This window comes from Panthera leo, chromosome B3, assembly GCF_018350215.1.
Source record: "Panthera leo isolate Ple1 chromosome B3, P.leo_Ple1_pat1.1, whole genome shotgun sequence".
Lineage (NCBI taxonomy): Eukaryota > Metazoa > Chordata > Mammalia > Carnivora > Felidae > Panthera > Panthera leo.
The window spans coordinates 48,584,106-48,603,393 of NC_056684.1; positions in this window are offsets into that span (position 1 = coordinate 48,584,106).

A 19,288-nucleotide genomic window follows, 5' to 3' on the forward strand; every position below is an offset into this window, starting at 1 on the left:
TGCGCAGTTCAGTTTTCCATTTGTTGTCAATGAAGTGCCAGATAGATAAACTAAATGCTAATATCAGCCCGTAGGATTTGACTTCAGCAGCTGTAAATTCACAAATCCTTGCTCTCAGGTAAGCCACCCATTTGTGTTTTTTTTTTTCTTTCAGTGACATCAAGGTTAGATTGGCCTGAAATTAGATTCAGCTCATCCTTAGGAGCCTCCTTATTATATAAAGGGAAATAAAAAATCATAGCTGCTCTTTTTATTTGTTTGAACGGTTGGTATTCTTCCCAGTGAAATCGTGTTCAGGATGATGAGGTTAAGTGCGAATCAACTTAGAGCTGAGAAGGGAAGAAAGCTGTTCATAGCCCAGAGTTGCTGATCATTGGGACTTTAGGTCTCTGTAGAGAAGGGGAGGGGGTGCTGCAGACACCCTGGTGACAAGGTCCTGTGTAGTCACGCAGCTCTGGAGCAGAGGTATTTTTCTCCTTGGGACACTAACGAGAAATTAAAACCATAACTGTAGGTCCATGAGTATGCTCAGTCCATCATTTAGGTTCTGATTTACATTATCCTGTGAAAAATAACCAATTATTATGAAGGGAAACCCCATGACTTTCTGAGAGTTGTTTTTTTTTTAACACTCTTATTTTATTAATGAGAAACTCAGGCATATTCTCTCAAATTAAGGAGAGGTGATGAGAACAGTGAGCTAAGGATAATCCCAGTTTAAACAAACAGGATTTTCACTGATGCTAGACTTGAAAACTCGGTCCAGATTAATGACTTTGTTAATACTCAGTCACTGGGCCTTAACCCAAGTGTAGCATAAATATTCTTCCAGACTTGATGACAGTGAAATAGCTTATGTTTGGCCCTCCGAAGTGATGACCAGCTTCTCAGTGATGAATGGGTAGTAGCCACCTGGGTTTGCTTTCATAGCATGGCTGTTTATTGTGATGGCGTAATGCTTGCGAATACATGTTAATGTTGTGCAATTCTAAGCTACAAGGAATTCTGTAATGTTTTATCCTTGCCTACTTCTTCTTCAAAAAAAAAAAAAGTATGAGAAGCAAAGACAACAAGCTCTGTTAACTCAGCCACTACTAGGACTCCGAATATCTGGGGTTGCTTCAGAGACTCAGTTGACATATCTCCCCGCTTCCCATCTGGGAACAATGTGAACCAAAACTTGGGATTTATTGTCAAGACCTCTAATTACTAATTTAACCATTGTCTGGGCAGGGAAAAGGGAACATGCAGCTTGCAAGCTTTTGGACTATTTAAGACCTTACCCGGAGCCAAAACCTAATCCAGCACTGTCCAATAGAAATATAGTACAGGGGCACCTATGTGACTTAGTTAAACGTCTGACTTTGGCTCAGGTCATGATCTCATGGTTTGTGAGACTGAGCCCTGAGTTGGGCTCTGTGCTGACAGTGCCAAAGCCTACTTTGGATTCTCTGTCTCCCTCGCTCTCTGCCCCTCCCCCACTTGCATTCTGCCTCTCTCAAAAATAAATATAAACATTTTTAAAAAAGAAATACAATACAGGTGACCTGTATAATTTTAAATTTTCTAGTAGCACATTTTATTTATTTTTTGAAGTTTATTATCTATTTTTGAGAGAGAGAGAGAGAGAGGGAGAGAGAAAGTGAAGGAGGGGCAGAAAGGGAGGGAGACAGAATCCCAAGCAGGTTTGCACTGTCAGTGCAAAGCCCAATGTAGGGCTCGAATCCACAAACCATGAGATCATGACCTGAGCCCAAGTCAAGATTCAGACCTGAGCCACACACGCACCCCATCTAGCACACGTATTAAAAAGTAAAAAGAGATAAATGACTTTAATTGTAATAGTATATCTTATTTGACCCAATATAGAGAGAGGAATATTACCATTCCAGTGTGCAAGCAATATAAAATTGCTAGTGAGATATCTTTCATTTCTGGGTGCTAGGTCTTTGGAATGCAGTATATATTTTATGCTTTACGGCACATCTCAGTCCAGACTGGCCACGTTTCCAATAACCATATGTGGCTACTTCTACCACTGGGCTCAATGGGCCTAGGTCATGCTTCCACACAACATACGGGAATTGAGAAGCAGCTAGAAGTGGCTCACCTGGTAATGTGCTAAATTAGCTTGCTTTCTCCAGGCAACTCCAGACACTTGGAAGAAGTTCCTCTAGGAGAGCTAAATGCTGAAAACAAAGCAACATCCTAGACAGTTGCTCTGTAGCCATTCCAAATTTTATATTTAGGAGCTTAAGAATGGTGGTCTGGTTGAAAGGGGAACTGTGTTCACCCTGTAAGCCCAATGTTTCCACTTATATTATATGTTTAACAGGGATGACTTGGGAGAAATCTGATGCGGGTTATGGGGAAGGAGACTAAATCTCCACATCACAACCCAAGACTGCTTCCTAGTGCTGATATTGTCCTTTATGGTGTCCTGTATTGAAGGTCATGGAAGCTGTGGGCAGAAGCAAATATATGGGAATCGCTGGAAACCAGCATCCAGGGTGAAGTGCTACATCCAAGATCTTGGAAGATTGTCACCAGGACAGGGTGAAGGGGACAGGGAATGGGGTGGTTTATCAGGAAGAAATAGCCAGAAAGTTGGGGGTGGCAATAAGTTTGGACAACTGGGAAGATAAGGCTACTGCAGAAGAGGGAACTCCACGGGGTCTCAGGGGGTCACCTGGGAAAGATCTCCTTTGACATTGCAGGGAAGGCAGAGACTGTGGGAGAGACATCTGTTTGTTTTCTCTGGTGCAAGGAGAATAACAAAATGCGACCAGGAGGGCTAATAGACTGCAGATGGAGAACTTCTGGCTGAGAGCTCAGCCCAGCCAAAGGCTTTGAACTGGAACCAAACCTCTAATTTTCAGCAGTGCGTGTGGCCCATGAAAAAGAAAGAGTGAAATACAACAAGAGACTCACCAGAGATAATTATGAGTTACTCCCAATGAGTAAAATAGCAGAAATTATATTGGGCTGGAGAAACAGGGGCTCAATTATGAAAGGCCTTATATCCAATGCTAAGGAATCCAAACTGTATATGCTGTCAACAATGGGGGAGCTATTCAAACATTATAAGCCAACAGCTTGTGATTTGGCAAGAACTTGCACCAAAAGCTTGCGCCACCGATTTGGGGTAGCAAGACTTAGGGGCAGGTGCTAGTTGGGAAAACATGCCAGTGACACAGGAGAGAGACAGTAGCATCTGAACCCAAGGTGGAGACGTGGGCTTTGCCAGAGGTGGCAGGTTGAATTGGCCCCTGCTGTTGTTTCCAGAGGGGCAAGAAGGGCAGACAGGCGTCTAGGCTGCACCCACTCTGACATCCAGACTGGGGCAACGAGACAGGTCTCATGCTGCCACCGGAACAGAAACGGGAGATATGGACTGCCCCTGGTGATATCAAAGGGGGCCTTTGGTCGGCAGCGTGGATCTGAAAGTGGATGGAGATTGGGAGGTCATCAGCAAATAATTGAGAGCCTGTGAAGAGACCATATTACATGTGCTGCAAAATAGGAAAGCTGATCCATATTACCAAGTACCACTTCCGATAATTGTATTCTGCTTTGTAATTAATAGAATAAGTGATTCCATTTGGATGATTGGGGGAAGATTATAATCAAAGTAATTGGTAGTGTTTTTCTAGCCCCAGCCAAGCTTTTAGGTGTTTCTTCCTTCTTTGTTAGGGTATTCCAGGACCCGTAATCATTGCCAAACAGCTTCTCCCCTCGTGCCAACGCCCCCACACATACACACACACCAGTGCACACACCTGTAGCCTGATGCCTGTTGATGACCAGACTCCTGCTCCCAATTTTCCCTGTGCCAGGCCAGATTTCAGTTTGCTCCCTCCCATCTGAGACCCTATCTGTGATTCCCCCTCCCCAGTCTTCTTCACTTTAGCATCCAGGTGCTGGCAGGCTAACGCGTGGCACTCCAGCCCCAGCAACTGTGAGTAACTGCTGATTGGGGAAAGCTCTAGAAAGTCCATGATGAAGCGGGGGGGTTGGTGGAGAAGCTGAAACAGGCCAGGGGGCCCTGAGGAGGGAGGTGAGAATGGGCTCTGAGACCTTGGGAGAGAATTGGGGGAAAGGAAGTGGAGGCTGGAGATGAGTTGAGGAGCCTAGAACAGCACAGAGGAGGTGGTGAACAGGCTGGCTGGCAGGAAGAGGATTGGAGCCTGTGTTGTCCCAAGAGCTACGTGGATGAAGCCTTGGCAACTCCAAGAGGGGGAGCAGGTAAGGTGGCAAGCCCTTCGGGCAGGCATTAAAGCCCCTCCTCTCTACCTGCATACCCTGAAATGACCCTCAAGTACCTAAATGATTACATTTAGTTCCCTCTGGGGGAGTGCCTCCCCATCAGGAGTGGTGAGATTCAAGGGCAATCGGACATGACCCCCACACCCATTTGCTGATGACTGAAATTGTCTTTACAGGAAATAAGACCTTTCACTTCTATATTTAGAAGGTTGGAATTAAAATACAAAGGAAAAGATCACTGACCCCAAATGGATTCATAGTAATGTGTAAGTGACTGAGGTAAGAGCTGTTCCAAAACTGATAGAGTAGGAAAAGGGATACCTTCCCTAGTTTGGAAAAGCGTCCTGAAATGGGAGGCTCTGGTCCTGTAAAGACCCATATCCCATCTCTGCAATTTCTCCTGGGCTCTGTTTACCTGAAATCAATCTCAGACCAAGAGATGTGGCCGGGGCAGAGTTCCCGGTGTGAACGGTGGTGGTGGTGGTGTTAGCTGCAGTGTGGCCCGCTGAATTATTGCATCTGCCCGAGATTTCACTTCAGACTTTTGTGTAGATGTATCTCACAAATCTCTTTGCCTCAAAATACTTCCAAACATTGAGTTATTCAAAAGATGCTTACTATTCATGGGCATGAACTCAGAGACCAATGCATACACCAAGAGGGACAGACATAAATGTGAGGTTTTCTTTAATTATACTGGTTCTCTACTTAAATATAACAGGCACTACTTGTGTGAGTCTACAGAATCTTTTCCAGAGTGACAATAACTTTTTCCCTCTGACTCAACCTCTTTCTTCATCTCGGCCTCCCCTGCCAGCACTGTGGGGAGGGCCTTGTTCCGAAGTCTGTTTGCCAGGTTATGGGGCCATGGAAGTCTCTTTAACTGGTGGAACACAGATTTCTCAGCCCTTTTAAAATGATCTAACATACATACCGTGGTCAGAATAGTGACTCAGCCACTGAAAGGATATTTTTTTTTAATCCGTGACAAATGTGTGAAAGCTATCTAACTGTTCCCTCTCTTCCTAATTAGGACACCGGGAAATGCTAGAACGCACAGTGTACTGACTCACTCTAGAGAGTCCCTTACGTTTAGATAGTGCTTTCGATTCTCTTTAATGTATTCTTATTTATTGTCTCACTTTATTCAATGCCAGGAAAAGTGAGTAGGGCAGGCGTCATTATTCTCCTCTGACAGATCGAAAAGGTAAAACAAGACACAGCAAGGGTTTGCCTTTGGTCACAGAGTAAATTAGGAGCAGACTTGGATCTAGAAGTGAGGTCGGCCTCTTTGGGTGGTCCCCTGACCCAGGCTTGATAGAATTTCAGAATTTTGTACCTAGGCCTGATGAGCTCACCTGAATCTCACTGTGCCTGACCTGAAGGTGAGGTTTGGAGGCAACCCCCACATCAGGAATATCAGTCACAGGGCCGGTACCCTTCCTCCCGTCCAGATAGAACAGGTGTAGATACATGAGATGCACACTGTCCATCGCTGAGTCAGGGGCTAATGGGCAATAGGAACTAACCAGATTTGCAATTGTTCATGTAACCTTCTTAGGCTTTAAAACTGGTAGTGGTAGTAAACAATATTCCTAAAATAACAAGTATCAGCAATGGATAAAATTTTCCAAATAGTTAAACATTACAACTAATTAGAAATAGAATATCCGGGGTGCCTGGGTGGCTCAGTCGGTTGAGCATTCCGACCTCGGCTCAGGTCATGATCTCACATTTCATGGGTTCGAGCCCCGCATCAGGCTCTGTGCTGACCTCTTGCTCAGAGCCTGGAGCCTGCTTCGGATTCTGTGTCTCCTTCTCTCTCTGCCCCTCACCTACTCACACTTTGTCTCACTCTGTTTCTCAAAAATAAATAAATGTAAATAAAAAATTTAAAAAAAAAGAAATAGAATATCCCTAGATGCTTTTGGCTTAGAACACCACCCTTCACTTACACAGAGGGCTTGCTAAAGATCCTCTAGTGAGGATGGTTGTGCCAGGGTCTTTGTTCTGTCCCTCAGACCTTGTTCTCTGTGTCTTGATCACTTCTTTCCTGTCATTCTGTGTGTTCTATGGGTGTGTGTGAGAATAAGAAGGGAGGGGGTGCATATGTGTAAACTTCCCACAGTATATCCAATGCCTGGTTATTCTAATACAAGGGCTTTGCTGTCCTGGCTATGAAATTTACTCTTTTCTCCTCTGCTCTATTCTGAAATTTTGTGTCCCAGGTCACTGACTTCATTGGTTATATCAGCCTTCCCTTCCCCCTCTTCAAGGGAGAAACTGTTTATCTTTCTCAAGAAATTTTATGGTTTAGGTGGGAAAAATCTGGCTCCCCACAGAGCCCTGAGAGGAAGATCCAAGAAAGAAAATAATCTTGTATTTCTGGCATTTCCTGGCTGCCCCGAGCATCCCTGTACAGCTGACATTGATAAAATTTCATCAAAGGTATTGGACAATCAGGCTACAGGTTTTTAAAACATCACTTACTACATGAGTCATACTAGCACTTAAGACATTGTGGTCTTTTTTTCTACATAGAATGTGGCATACACTGTCTCAGTTTTGCATGTCCTCACATTCCTAAGGACTCCATACAGCCCCTCAAGTAATTGAAAAGCAATTTTAAAATAAAACTTGGCACCCCTGACAAACACAAAAGCATTCCGGAACAAATGGAAAGACACCTCCTGTTCTTGTACAGGATGACTCAACACTATAAAGATGTCATTTTTCCTAAGTTAATTTAAAAATTGAATGCAGTACCAAGTTTTCTTAGGCAGGTTGATATTAAAGAGTTCACATGGAAAAACAGAAATGCAAAAATAGCAAGAAAACACTTGAAAAAGAACAAGAGATGAATATACGATAAATCCTGTATAATTAAGTGTGTCTGGAGGGGTCCACCTGGGTGGTTCAGTCAGTTGAGCATCTGACTCTTGATTTCAGCTCAGGTCATGATCCCAGAGTTGTGGGAACGGGCCCTGTGCTGAGCTTCGCACTGAGCTTGGAGCCTGCTTAAGATTCTCTCTCCTGGGTCACCTGGGTGGCTCTGTTGGTTAAGCATCTCACTTCAGCTCAGGTCATGATCTCACAGTTTGTGGATTTGAGCCCCCCATCAGGCTCTCTGCTGTCAGCATGGAGCCTGCTTTGGATCTTCTGTCCTCTTCTCTCTGCCCCTCCTCTGCCTCATACATGGTTTCTGTCTCTTTCAAAAATACACATTAAAAAAAATTTTAAAGATTGTCTCTCTGTCCCTCCCTCTGCACCTCTCCCCCATTCATGCTTCCTCTCTCTCTCTCGCTCCCTCTCTCTCTAAAAAAATAAAAAATAAAATAAAAGTGTGGGGGCTCCTGGCTGGCTGAGTCAGTAGAGCATGTGACTCTTGATCTCAAGGCTGTGAATTCAAGCCCCACACTAGGTGGAGAGATTACTTAAAAACAAAATGTTAAAAAAAAAAAAGTGGCAGGCCACATAGACTCTTAAAAAAAAAGTGTGGCAGGCAACATAGACCAATAGACCAGTAAAATAGAAAAGGAAGCCCCAAAATACACCCAAGTATATATGGGAATTTAGTTGACATTAAAGGTGGCATCTCAAATCCTAGGGCGAAGATGGACATTTTAATAAATGTTGCTGTTCACAATAGTCAAAGAAAGTGGAAACAACCCCATGTCCATCTACTTAATGGATAAACAAAAAGATGTACTTATAAAGTGGAATATGATCCAGTAAAAAATTAAATTCAGATACATTCTACAACATGAATGAACCCTGAAAATGTGCTAAGTGAAAGAAGGCAGTCACAAAAAACACCATTGTGTGATTCCACTTAAATGAAATGTCAAAATTAGGCAAAACCATAAGGACAGAGAGTGGTTAGTGGGTCCTAGGGCTGGGGAAGAATAGACAGTAAGACATAAAGTTTGTTTTTGTGGTGATGACAATGTCCTAAACTTAGATTGTGTTGATGGTTGCAGAATTCTGTGGATCTATTAAAACCATTGAATTGGGGGTGCCTGGGTGGCTCAGTTGATTGAGCATCTGACTTCGGCTCAGGTCATGATCTCAGGGTTCACAAGTTGGAGCCCCATGTGGGCTCTGTGCTGATAGCTCAGAGCCTGGAGCCTGCTTCAGATTCTGTGTCTCCCTCCCTCTCTATCCCTCCCCCACTCCCACTCTGTCTCTCTCAAAAATAAACATTAAAAAAACCATTGAATTTTACACCTGAAAGGGGTGAGTTTTATGGTGTATGAATCACATCTCAATGAAAATGCTTAAATAAGGGACAAAGGACCAAAAACCCAATAGAAAAATGGGGATGACATTTTTTAAACATATGAAAAAAATGTTCAAATTCATTCATAATTAGAGAAATACATGTTCAACAATACTGAGAAAGTACTTCTCACCTAGGATATTGGCAAAAATGACACAGTATGAAGATAGACTCTGTGGGCTGTGGGGAGACGGGCATTCCCATGTGACGCTGGTGGACATGCAAGCTGCAAAGAGGATTAGGCAATACCTAACAGAACTGCGAATGCAATTTGACCCGGCAATACCACGCCTAGGAAACTATCCTGCGGATGTAATTCCAACAAAGTGAAAATATAGGGACACAAGGTTATTCACTGCAGCACTGGTGGTAATTGCAAATCGAAATGCTCGGTCATAGGAGACTGATTGTGTAAGCTGTAGTTCATCTATGAAATGGAGTACCAAGCAGGTCTCTAAAATAATGAGGAACACCTCCATAAAATTGAGATGGAATGATTTATAGAATATACTGTTGAGTGAAAAAAAAATAACATGAGGAAGAGCATCTATATAATTTTTTTTGCCTTTGCACAAAAAAAAAAATATGGGAAGATTAAACCAGAAACTAAAGAGATAGGTTACTGTTGTGGGTTGAATTGTGGTCTGGCCACCCCCTTTCCCCACAGCCCTGAAAAGCTATGTTGAAGTCCTGATGTCCAGGACATCAGAATGGGACCTTTTTTGGGAACAGGGTCATCGCAAATAGAATTAGTTAAGATGTGGTCATACTAAAGTAGGGTGGCCTCTAATCCAATGTAAGGACAGTGTCTGTACAAGGAGGATGACCATGTAAAGAGAGAGACGCAAAGGGAGAGCACCATGTGAGGGTGAAGGCAGTGATAAGGGTGATCTGCAAGCCAAGGAACAAAAAGATTGCCCGCGAACCACTGGAAGTTAGGAAGCTCAAGGAAGCATTCAGATGGAACATGGCCCTGAGGACACGTCACATGGGGTCTAGCCTCCAGAACTGTGAGAATTGGGTCTGTCATTTTAAACCCCTCAGTTTGTGGCACTTAGAAAGCAGCAACCTTAACAAATACATTTCCCTACAGGGGGTGGGTGTGAAAGGGCTGAAAGAAGGGGGGAATTAGGATGGGGTGGTGGGGATGAGAAGGGAGCCACGTTCTCTGAATAATCCTTTTTGTGAAGCTCTGACTCAGAACCATAGTAATGTTTCACATACCACCCAAAATTAAACATTTAAAATCAACCAGGATGTGGGAGAACCCAATGTGGCACACAAACAGTAAAATAGGAACCAACCGAACTGAAAATGAATAACATAACTACACTAAAGGGAGTGAAGAAGAAAAATAACCCAGCTGCAAAAATAGTATTTTGAGTGGAAACTGTAAGGTTCAAGACACTGTATATAAATACTGTCCTCCACTTCCTATATTTATTTCTCACAGTGGCATGGATTAGCAACTCTGAAATTACTGAAGGTATATGCCAGGATGGAACAAACATATAAGTAAATACACTGTAGATGTTGACAGTCATATTTCTCAAGGTCTGAGAAGGAAGTTCCCAAAAAGAAAAAGGAGAAGGCTGGAAGGAGTTCTACAGTATTGGAACAAGTTTGGAGGTAGCATGATAAACGATGTTTTGTGATATATGTAAAGATAGATCCATCATTCTCCTGTAAAGGAGCCTTGGAGAAATAGTTGAACCCAGGGTTGGGACAGGGAAAATTAAAGATGAGCCTTGAACAGCTTGGAATTACAGAAATAAGTTGCACAAAAACTAATACAGGGACATCAAAAGGTCACAGAAGCCAATATGAAGGAGCTCCCCGTAGAATAAAATTAATTTCCATGAGTCTGTACTGACACAGATAATTGGATAAATAAATATATGGGTGGAAGCTTCTTCCTTACAGAATTCCAATTAATGTAAAATAAATGAGAGATATTGTAATTCATAATCAGGCAAACACCGCCATAATACTTGTTGTAGGCAACATCCACTAATGGATGCTAAAATGAGCAAAAGTTGAAGAGAACTGGGATATTTGCATACTCTCAAAGTATCTCCCCTAAGATATTAACTACCAAGGAAAACTGTAACTCCGCAGTGGAGAAACCCTGTGGACAGCACCTTAACAAAGTGATTAAGTTAACCTTGAGAAGTCATGTCGATAGCATGCAGCCCCAACATGAGACAGTGAGAAGGCACACTTGTGACCTTCTTGCCAAAAACGCCTAACTTCAGTACAATAATGGGAAGACCTCAGACAAACACAATTTGAGATAGTCTACAAAATAACTGGCTAGTGCTCTTCAAACCTGTCAAAATCATGAAAGGTCAGGAGACTAAGGATACATGACTACTAAATGAATTGTGGGGTTCTGGACTGGATCCTGAGACAGAAAAAGGACAATAGTGGAAAAACTCGTGAAATTCAGATCAGGTCTATATTTAGTTAACAGTATGGTATCAATGCTAATTTCCTGGTTTTGGTCATCAGACTATGATTATGTAAAAATGTTAACATTGAGGGAAGCTGGATGAAAGCTGCATGGGAATTCTCTGCGCTTTAAACTTTAAGCTTAAAATTATTTCAAAATATAAAATAATGTAGTTTGAATTCCTATCAATACAACTATTGCATCCTTAGTTCTACCCCCAGAGAAGTTTTAGTTATTTCCCATCTCCACATCTATAAAGTGTTTCTGCATCTATTCCTTGATTTATGAAATTTACACTTTATTTATTTCCTTTTATAATAAACACTATAGTTCATTGATTCTACCTCCTACCATCATTAACTTCCAATATTTTTATATTCAATTCTCTGTTGATCCATCACTATGGTCTGGATGTTACTGTCCCCCCAAAAGTCATATGTTCAAATCCTAACCCCTAAAGGTGTTGGTATAGAAGGCGAGGCCTTTGGGAGGCCATTAGTCATGAGGCTGGAGCCTTCATAAATGGGATTAGTGTTCTTTTAAAAGATCTCACAGAGCTCCCTGCTTCTACTACCATGTGGGGATAGAAGTCTGAACCCTGAAAGGGCCCTCACTTGACCTTGCTGGCACCGTGATCTCAGACTTGCCGCCTCCAGAATTAGGAGCAATAACTTTCTGCTTTTTGTAATCCACCCAGTCTGTGGCATTTTGTTACAGCAGCCAAACAGACTAAGACACCCAGTTTTATAACTTTAAGTGAAAATGATACATTTAATATAACACCTTATGTTAACATATTGGAATTAATGTAAAAAAAGCTTTGAAAAAAAGATACCTTATTCTCTCCTTTCATCTACTATAAACAATATTATTGGCTTCCTATCAGCACCCCTACTTTTTCTTCCAGTTGTCTTCTTCCTTTCTCTTAATCCTGTTCATCTGACGTTGAGGTTTCCATTTTGAAGAATCATAATAGTTACGTTTTGTTCTGAAACCATCATTTAGTCTTCCTTGTAGTACCTATTGGTTAAGTCCAGCAGCTGAAAACCAGTAAGCAACAGTCATTTTGTTATGACCAGGTAAATAATGTTCATACTAATTTACATAGTGTATACACTATAATTAAAGTTCCTCTTTTTACTGCGCAGGTTTCTGTTTTCCTGGAATTTCTCATTAGCTTTCTTTTTTGTTTCTTCTGCCAATTGTCTTTATCATATTTCCAATTATTTCCAAATTCTTCATGACTTAAGTATTCTATTAAGTTCCCTTTTTCCCAGAGACCTCCTTTCTGGGATGCCTGGCTTCCTGCTCAGGTGGGGACTATTTACACAAGGAATCTCTGGGATAACCTTGAGTCCCTCCTAGATTGGCTACACTATTTCCTAGGTTTTATATCTTCCTCAACTTGCTCCCTCCATTTTCGAGAACATATCCTTAGGTAAATTCATAAGAACAGTTTTTTTTAATGGGGTGCCTGGTGTCTCAGTCAGTTAGGCAGCTGACTCAGGTCATGATCTTGAGGTTTGTGAGTTTGAGCTCAGTGCAGAGAGTGCAGAGCCTGGTTGGGATTCTCTCTCTCTCAAAACAAATGAATAAACTTAAAAAAAAAAAAAAAAAGTTTTGAATTAAATAGTTTCAGTCCTTACTTGCCTGAAAATGCTTTGGTTTTACCCTCATATTCAAGTGACAATTTTGTTGGGTACACAAAAGATCTTTTTCCCTTAGAATTGTAAGGTCTTTGTCCCATTGTCTTCTAGCATTTACTTTTGCTATTGCCACTCTGATTCTTGTTTTTTGATGGATATTCTGTTTTAGTCTCCCCTGAAGCATTTAGAATATTCTTCAGTCTCAGTATTGTGAACTTTCATGTTCTATCTTGGTATGAATATGTAAATCATTTTTTTAAATTTACAAGGTACTTAGTGGGCCATTTTAATTGCACTGTCACTCATTGACATTGTAATGTCATTCAGCATCAGACATTTTTCTTAAATTCTGTCATAATTTCTTCCCTTCCATATTCTTGGTTCCTTTTTCTAAAATTCAGAAGTTAGGAGTTTAAACCTCCTTGATTGGTCTTCTATGTCTTTTCTTTTTCTCTCTGATATTTAGTGTTTTTGTGGGGTTTTGTGTGTGTGTCTTAGTGTCTTATTTTTGTGTCTGTGTGTGTTGGTTTTATTTTACTATTTGGGAGATTTCCTATATTTCTATATTCTAAAATCTATATTTCTATAATCTCTATTAAATATCTATCTCAGCAATCCATGTTTTAATTTCCAAGACCCACTTCTTATATTTTTTCCTTTTGTGAATAGCATTCTGTTCTTGTTTTAAGGACATGGTATCACCTCACATTTTTCTGAGGATATTATTTACAGATTTTTTTTTAAGTCTGTTTCCTGAATCACCTTTGTTTCCTCTGGAGTCAATTTTTCTGTTTGTTTAGCTTTTTTCATTTATGTAATTTAAACCAACTGTCTGGTGACCCTTGGATTTCTGTTCATGTTTAAGAATGAGGGATTAAGAAATTGTATGAATGGGAGAGGCCTGTCATCTTGCAGGTGACTGAACAGGAAGGCAGTTGTCCACTGGATGGTCCCAAAATGCTAGAATCCAGACAACTCTAGAGATGTTCTACTTTGGTAGGAGAGAACTTCTAATTAAAAAAAAAAAAAAAATTTAAAGGGGCTCCTGGGTGGCTCAGTCCGTTGAGCATCCAACTCTTGATTTTTGCTCAGGTCATGATCTCACGGATCGTAAGATAGAGTCCCCCATATGCTGACAGTGTGGAGCCTGCTTGGGATTCTCTCTCTCCCCCCCTTTCTCTACCCCTCCCCTGCTTGCACTAGTGCTCTCTTGTTCTCTCTGTCTCTCTCTGTCTCAAAATAAATAAATAAACATTTTGAAATATTAAGTATTTTTCCAAGAGAATAATCCTAGCTTCCAAGAGTTTTGTCTGTGAGAGAGGGGAAAGATGGTGGGATCAGCTGGTCTGCTCACCTTCCTCCTGGCATGGCTTGGTGCAGCACAAGTCTCCAGCCTGGATTCAAGCTCTGGTTCTCTTCCCTGGGAACCTCGTGTGAGTGGCTGTCATATCACAGACTTTCTCCAACTGCAGGTCCCACCAGGACATCACCCCCAGTCTCAGCCAGGTCAGCTGGTAAAGACCAATGCCATGAGGTGCTCTCTGTGCGGCCCTAAGCCTGTGGAGCAGGCCAAGCTCTATAAATAGCAGCGGTGATTACAGAGTAACACTCTTTTTAAATGCTTGGATTTTATAGCTTTCCATTCAAAACAGTCCAGGCCCAGTGTTTAGTCTCTCTGGGGGGCTGCTGTAAAGGCCACCTTGTTTCACAGCTAAGGAGAGGTTACAAGGCAATTAAAATATTTTTGTCTCTTTTCCCTTTTGATGATTATTCCCATGCGGTGGCAGCCACTGGAGCAGTTCCTGCCTCCATTACCCACAGGGGAACTGGAGAACACAGTGGTGGCCACAAGCCCTGAAGCTGAGCTTGAATTAGAATTTCAGCCTTAACCCTTCTGTCGGTTTTCAGAGATTTAGAAGTAGAAGTCAGAAATACTGGTGTCTTTAACAGCCATAGCTAGGCAACTGTCACTCACTCTGCGGGGGTGCTTTTCCCCTTCAGGAGTAGAGAAAACGCTTCTTGTACCAGAGTAATTAAGTGATCTAAACGCCACATATGCTTTGGTCTGATAAATGCAGTAAGTGCACAAATAAATGCATGTTCTAGCCACATGTAGATATTTGGGGTAAAGACAACATTCCACATCAATTAACTCTGAATTGTAACAAACAATGATAATAATGCTGGTTATAAACATTATCATCATACGGAAAGAACAGCTGTCAATATGTTACATTGATCCTGACATGTAGAGCCTCTTCACAATGTTTGAAAATATTCATTAACCCTTCAAAGCAACCTCACAGGGCAGGCTAAGCAGAGCTCATTACCACCCCCCCATCATACAGGTGAACACACAGAGGCCTAGTTCTGGCACTAGTTAGTGGCCAATGCTGTACTGGGCCAGTCAGGAATAAGCATGCTCCACATAGTCTGTCTTGCTGGGGCCTGGTGGCCAGTGGGCAACAGCCCACATCACAGCCCTTGCCACCCCCCCACCCACTTCTCCCTCTGAGAACGGAGGTGATGGTGGCTGATGTCTGGGGTGCTTGTTTCTGCACTGTCCTGAGGAATGGATGACGAGGGGAGAGATGATTTGGAATGTTAAGGATTCTCCAACTCAGCAGGAACAGATTCTGCAAGACCCTGTTCTTTCTCTCTTCCAAAAGAGCAATTATGAAAAGTATTTCCAGGAAGGAAAATATTATGTAAAACAAATAGTTATGACTGTAAATCATTGAAGAAAAATGCCAGCACTGCTTTTGGACTCCAGTGTAGGCACTAAGGACTATTGGTGGTTCTGCCAATAGAGTTGGCATCTGAGACCAAAAGGACCACAGAGGTGACCAGGTCCAGATCCCTTGTTTTACAGGTGGCAATCTGGGGAAGGGGCACAGTTAGTGAATTCTCCCAATGACTGGAGATGGCGTTAGTAATGTAGCCAGCACAGAGCCAGGTATGAAGCAGGTACTTACACATCAGTTAGGAAAGTATTGAGTTGCAAGCAGCAGAGAGCTGGTATTACAGGTTTGTTTTTCTCACATAACAAGTCCAAGGGAAGCCACGGTTGGGCCTGGGTGTTCCTGAGCTTAAACAAGAGAAGGAAGTCCTACTCCTCAGGAGCTGATCTGCCCAGAGGCTGGATGGGGTTCTGGGGACACAGTGTGACCAGAGAAGAGGGGGCCTTGTTTAGAAACCATAAAACAAACCAAGGATATTTTAACTTAAAGGGGAAGAGCCTGGTTGGAAACTTGACCGCTATTGTATAGAAGACAACCTAGATAGGTCCTATGCTGCCCAAGGGGTTAGAAGGAGGATCAGGGAGGGGTGCCTGGCTGGCTCAGTCAGTAGAGCATGTGACTCTTGATCTTGGGGTCATGAGTTCAAGCCCCATGTTGGGGGTAGAGATTACTTAAAAAAAAATCAGGGAGTGCAATTGTTGGATGACAGTTTCGACAGGAATAATTTTAATGATATGCACTTATTGAAAATACTGAGTTTCCAGGAGATATCAAGTTAAATAAGGAACTGGAGAGGAGTTTGTGTGTGGAGGGAGGTGGAGGAGGAGGAGAAAGAGGAGGAGGATGAAGAGAAGGAAGGAGTAAGAGGTAGAGAAGGAGGGTTACAGCACTGAATAGAGAGATCTCCAAATTTCCTTTTGGAACAATTCACTTAACAAGTATCTGCTTAGTTTCTACTGTGTTCCATACAGGAACCATATTGTCCAAATAAGAAGCTGGTCTGACATGTATGAAAAACTCATGGAGAGAATATGGTAACTGATGAATGTTATTTGCTGATTGACATCTCAGGAACCACTTGCCTTCTGCAGATCCCATCCCACCACTCCCAGGATCCTCCCCTCTCCCCCCAGCTCCACACAATGGAAACAGCCTGTTTCCATTCAGGTTCTCAGAACCAGTGAACAGGACAATCTGTGTAGTTCAGTGGCAGCATTTTTTCCAGATACACTGGAGCCTGGGCTTAATATCTATCCCATGTGATGTCCAGATGTCTGAAAGGTGACTAGGAAGATCCAGAAAGGTAGGGGGTGCTCAGTCATTGATTAGTTGTCATCTGAGCCTTTCTGGCCCTCACTGCTCTTACCTGGAAAATGGAAGAGAAGAGTATCTTCCTTATAGAGTTGTTGTGAGCATGTAATGTGCTTTGTGCAGTGTTCAGCCCTTGGTATGGATTCAACAGATGTGGTTCATTTAGTTCCTCTGTCTCTGCTCTGCCACTGATTTGATGTCACTTTTCCAGGTCTCAATTTCTTCTCATGGGTTGGACTAGAACAAGCCCTGTGATTTCTTCCAGCTCTGAACTTTCTGGTGCCCAAAACAAAATGGCTGCCATGTTTTCCCAGCCTTCAACAGGAGGTGGTCTCTGCCAGGAGGTGGCACCACTAATTCACTTTTCCAGCAGAGACGTGGGCTGACCATTTGTTTATCTCCCCTCAGCTTTGACAAGGAGCCTGAAAACTGGCCTGCTTAACAAATGCCTCTAAACTGACTTTTAAAATGATGGTGCTGATGTTTCCCAAATGTGACTAGATTTTCCGTTCTTGTTCCTGGCATATCAAATTTGCCTTCCTTTGGACAGTCATCAGTATTTAGGAAAGAGATAAATAGAGAACTCTCATAGAGCCAACTTCACCATTGCTCAACAGCAAAACTGCAGATACTAAGCACGTGCTGTTGAATTGCACCTACCATGGGCCATTTGCATGCTATTCCAAGGGCACAAATGGCCACTTATGCTGGCAATTGTTTAAATGCCACATAGGAGATCACAGATAGAATTCTGCAGCCTCAGATCTCTGGCAGCAGCCAGGCTGGAGTGGCCCAGAAAATGTGGTTTTCTAGTCTTCTTGGGTTACTATGAACAGGATCAGTCTTGTGCCGTAAGAGCAGGACAGGAAAAGGACTTACGGCCAACAGAGCCAAATTCCTAATTTTACCCAAGGCCAGTGCTGGATATGTAAAGTGAATTTAAGATGAAAATTCCCTAACTCTCTTCCACCCTTTTACTTTTCTCAAGAGTTAAAGAAACAGAGGAAGGGGAGAAGGAGACGGAAAAGAAGAGAGGGGGAGAGAAAAAGAACAGTAGATTGTTTTTTGTGAAATAGTTAACATTCAAATAGTTATCTTGCCATTTCCCTCCTAAGCAAATAACTTTAAAATTTAGGAAGTGAAGATATAACTGGATGAATTGGCCATTGCTTCTAGCTTGCCCTGTTTTACACGTGCAAGCTCTAAACATTTATTTGGCTGGAGGCTGGAAAATTAGTGGGCTAAATCAAATTATCCTGTGGATTGGTTTTGACCTTTTGAATGTTAGGTTGTCAAAACTTTCTTCTCTGGTACCAGCCTCAGCAGAGAATTTAGAATGTATCCTCTATGAAGAAGAAAAAATTACTTTCAGACCCTATGCAAGATTTTCTTTATCATCCAAAAAAGACAATTATGATTCCTAGTTTATGGAAATAAATAAATAAATAAATAAATAAATAAACAAAAGTGGTACGGGAAGAACAATTTCCTCACTAGTGTCTTTTATTAGAGCTAAACCGATTATTTTAGATTGCTAGAGAAATCACATCACAGACCGTAGTCAAGTCTCGCTGATGGCAGTGTAGATCTTGTTAGATAAAGTCATTTTTCTTCATTACTAACCAAGTGCGTTGTAAAGAAGTGACCACATCTTTTTGGTCTCTCAAGGTTTTAAAGGTAGAATGAGCAGTGGGATGTCAGAATGATGGTTCTACAGTGCTGTGTAGATGTCATTGAGGATTGTTGTTTCACTGGGTTGGGAAGACAGGGGGTGGTATATCCCAGAACATTCCCTCCTGCTCTTGCCCCCGCACCATCTGCAGAATGGGAGCAGGTGGCATGTGGGTGAGAGCATTATCACGGTTTCATCTGTTGTTACTTATGGAAAGAGAACCTGCCTGTTGACGTTATGGCTTTCTTCTGGTCTAATTAATGAGATCTACTCTAAAATTTACCAGGCATCTCATGACGCCATCAACAAATGAACTCCATTAGAAGATTCTGCAGTGTTTTTTTAAAAATGTCATCAATAGCACACCCAGTCCTTGCAAAAGGCAATTATTTTCTCTTGCTTGCTTTAAAGTCATGCTTACAGTGTATGAATGCCTTTATGAAAGGTAGAGTTTTCTATTTTGAAAAGCAAACCCAGACAGATTTCTGGCAAACTGGAAGGTGCTGTATGTCTTATTTTCTTCCTTTCCCACAGTGTCGAATTAAGGATTAGGGTATCAACCCTACAGGCTCTTGAGTGGGGTAGTGCTTTATTAAAATGCATGTGAAGTGGGAATAAACCAACATTTATTAGAAACACACTATGAGGGAGACATTTAACACATGATATGAATTATCTCACTTAATGCTCATCACAGTGTATAAAGAAGGTTGTGCTATCCCAGTCCTTAGATGAGGAAACAGGTTCAGACAGAATGAGTAACCTGTTCTGAGTCATACTGCTTCTATGTGCTAGAAGGGAAGTTGAAATCTAGGTTTGTCTGAACAGCCCTGTGCTTTTATGATATTCTAGGTAAGCTGGTTGCTTTAGAAGTGAAGGATGTTTCTTGTCAATCACTTCTACAGCACTTACTGTGTGCTA